Genomic DNA, 3512 nt, shown 5'->3' on the forward strand with positions numbered 1-3512 from the left:
TTTTAATTGAAATAACATCGGGAAATATCTGATTCAGTCTTCTATTCCTCTTCAGTTGGCCTAGAAATCAGTGCCAAGAGGTGACTGCTTAAAACTACTATGTGTGTGAAATCTATTTCATTAAAATCCATTGATTAAGCTATTTCTGCATGAATACCTTTCTTGTAGATAACTTATGTTCCATTTTTTGAGTGTCTGTCTTTTCATGTCCACTTAACTTCTATGAAATTCCCTCTGATGTTTTTCCTTATCTTTCCTGGTTTATCTATTTCTCTCTCCATTTGTGAATCTTTTTCTTTCTTTTTCTCATTTTTTCCCTCCATTTTCATCTTTCATTTCCTTTCTAATCTCTGCCTCTCCTTCCTAGTTTTTAAATTTTTTGACTATTAGGCAATATTTCCTATTCTTAATTTTTAAAATAGATGAGAAAAATATTTGGAGTTTGCCTAAAAGAAAATAAAATGGTTTTCATTTTCCCCCCCTTTTTAAATTGAAGTATCACTGACATATAACATTATGTTAGTTTCCAGTGTACAACATAACGATTGGTATTTGTATGTATTGCGAAATGATCACCACAAGCCTGTTTAACATCCATTAAAAATGGTTTTTCAGGGCAGCCTGGGTGACTCAGCAGTTTAGTGCCACCTTCAGCCCAGGGCCTGATCGAGTCCCACGTTGGGCTCCCTGCATGGAGCCTGCTTCTCCCTCTGCTTGTGTCTCTGCCTCTCTCTGTCTCTCTCTGTGTGTGTCTCATGAATAAATAAAAAGTCTTTTTTTAAAAATGGTTTTTCATTTGACTTTCTTCCTTCGAAGTAGCAGCTCTCTTAGCATGTTTGTTTAGGATGTACATTTAGTCACTCTAATAGATAGCTATACATTGTATGTTTATTGAAGATGGTTTCCAAAAAAATTTAAGCAGTTTTGTAACTAGGAATTTTACTCACTCTCATGGCTTCTATGCTAATAGGATAAAGAAAATTGTACGATGCCCTGATTTTTGGAAAAGGTCAGTGGTTTAGAGAGTTTCAAAATGTCACTCAGCAGGTGAGTGCAGACCCCCATTGCTCAGTATTTACTTAGGAAATTTAAAGATATTCCAATTAGATTCCGGCATTAAATACAGATTTTATGGGTCTTGTTAAAGCCTTACATCTGGAGGACATCTTAGAGACAATACTCTCTCTAAAAGTCCTTCATTTTACTGTTTGGGAACCGAGACTGAGAGGCTAAGTGATTTCCAAGGGTGGCCTTTTAAGTTACAAATGGGCTGAGAACTAGAACCTTCATTTACTGACTACCAGGCCAGTACTTTCCCTACAATTTCCAAAAATAAGGGGTGATTACTTGTTATGTGGTGTGAAAAGACAGCACTTTCTCACTTTGGTACAACCTGCATTGTGAGTTGTTTCTCCAGGATGCCTGATCTTTTCACACTCTTTGACTCAGTAGGTCTAGAACATTAAAACACATCATAAGGACAGCTGGGTAGATCAAGAGATATGGAAGAAGATTTAATCTGCTTTCATGCAGAAATGCAGCTACAGTAGCCCCTCTTCTCTGAGGGGGATACGTTCCAAGACCTGCAGTAGATGCCTGAAACCACAGGTAGTATGGAATCCTATATATACTATGTTCTTTCCTATACATACACCCCTATGATAGTTTCATTTATAAATTAAGCACATTAAGAGATTAACAACAATAGCTAATAATAAAAACAGAGCAATTATAACAATATACTGTCATAAAAATAATGTGAATGTGGTCTCTCTCCAGATATCTCATGTTGTACTCACCCTTCCTTTTGTGATAAAGTGAGATGATAAAATGCCTACGTTGATAAGATGAATGAAGGTGAATGATATAGGGTTTGTGAACATAGCATTAGGCTACTATAGTCTTCTGACGATAGTTGCAAGAGGGTCATCCACTTCCAGTTGATGGTGAGTAACTGAAATAGTGGAAAGAAAAACCAGAGATGGGATGAGGAGTGGGCGGACTACTGTAATGGTAACTTACTAAGAATAAGTCAGGATGTCCTTTCAGGGGAATTTCAAAATGAGAAACTCCTCACTAATGAAGCAGGAAATGCTGTAATAATTTTCTAAAACAGCATACATGTTTGGATCTGTGAAAGGGGTCTTGTTTCCATTCTTTCCTTTATCTTCAATGATCTAATGTATTTGTTGGCTTCATAGAGTCTCTGTCATTTTTGTTCTGTTTTATTAATAAGTTCCTGAGGAACATGCCACTTATTTTAATTAATGATGAAATTTAAATGGGTACACATACCACATTATTATTATCATTAAAGTGCCCTGATAATAACAGTGATGAGGAAAATAAGAACAAACATGTCCTAAATACTCAATTAATTGATTTAATTCCAATGCCTTTTGCTTTCCAGAAGCAACTTTAGGAAATGTGTTTGGATTTTCAACTCCTCAAGGGATGACCTATATTTTAAGGCATTATTAGCTTTATTTAATATGAGCTATTTCTCTCACATGTTTTTAAAATTATTAGCCTTATTTACATTTATGTTTAAAATACCCTTTTTATGACACACAATTTTACCGAAGGGATACCTATTAACCACTCATTGCAGGTTGGAATTAGAAGTAGTGATGAAGAACCACTGTCCTTCATCCTGTATGTCTAATGAGAAAAATAAATAAGTAAACATTAGAAATGTCACTTTGGTGAGGCTATTAACAACCTTAAATTATAGGGAGGTTCCTCTAAAGGGGAAAAAGGATGATAAAACATGTCTACTTGAAATGGCTTCATAGTTTAAGCAAACAGCATAGCCAAAAAAAAAAAAAAGTCCCACCCAGCAGGAAATGGTAAGAACAGCCTTAAACTATTTCAGAGAAATACACTGTTTCAATAAAAAGTTAGGGGGAAAAATCAGCCCACAACATCAGCTGAATTTTGACTGAGACTGTCAAAGACTTGGGCTGGAAAAATGCAATACTAGGAAACTTAAAATTCCTAAAGATCACTGGAAATGCAGCCCCTAGGAAAAATAATGGAGACTAATGTATAAAAATAAGGATGCCAATCATATGTTGTAATTCAGTCTTTCTTTCCTCACGTTAAGCTTTAAGTATAACATTGAACAATATCACAATGAGTTAATTGATGTATTCCAATATTATTAAAATGTACTTACTGAGAATGCACAGTTCCAGATCTCTATACTTCACATCTAACTCATGCTGTGAACTAATAAAATGATTTCTACAAAAATATTTCCCAACATTCTGAAAAAAATTTTTAACTTGTAGTAGCTTTTGCCTAACTATAGTATCAAGTAACAACCAAAAAATCATGAATGGTTTGTAGTCATAGAAGTTAATATGACAGAAAGAACTAGGGATTTCAAAGTCAGTTTAAATATCTACATCCTAGTTTCTAGTCAATGACCTTGGATAAATTATTTGTCTTTTCTGAGCCCCCGTTTTCCCTATTTATAAAATGAGACTAATGATATTTACCTTATTGGG

The sequence above is a fragment of the Vulpes lagopus genome, chromosome 9 (assembly GCF_018345385.1).
Source record: "Vulpes lagopus strain Blue_001 chromosome 9, ASM1834538v1, whole genome shotgun sequence".
NCBI classification, from domain to species: domain Eukaryota; kingdom Metazoa; phylum Chordata; class Mammalia; order Carnivora; family Canidae; genus Vulpes; species Vulpes lagopus.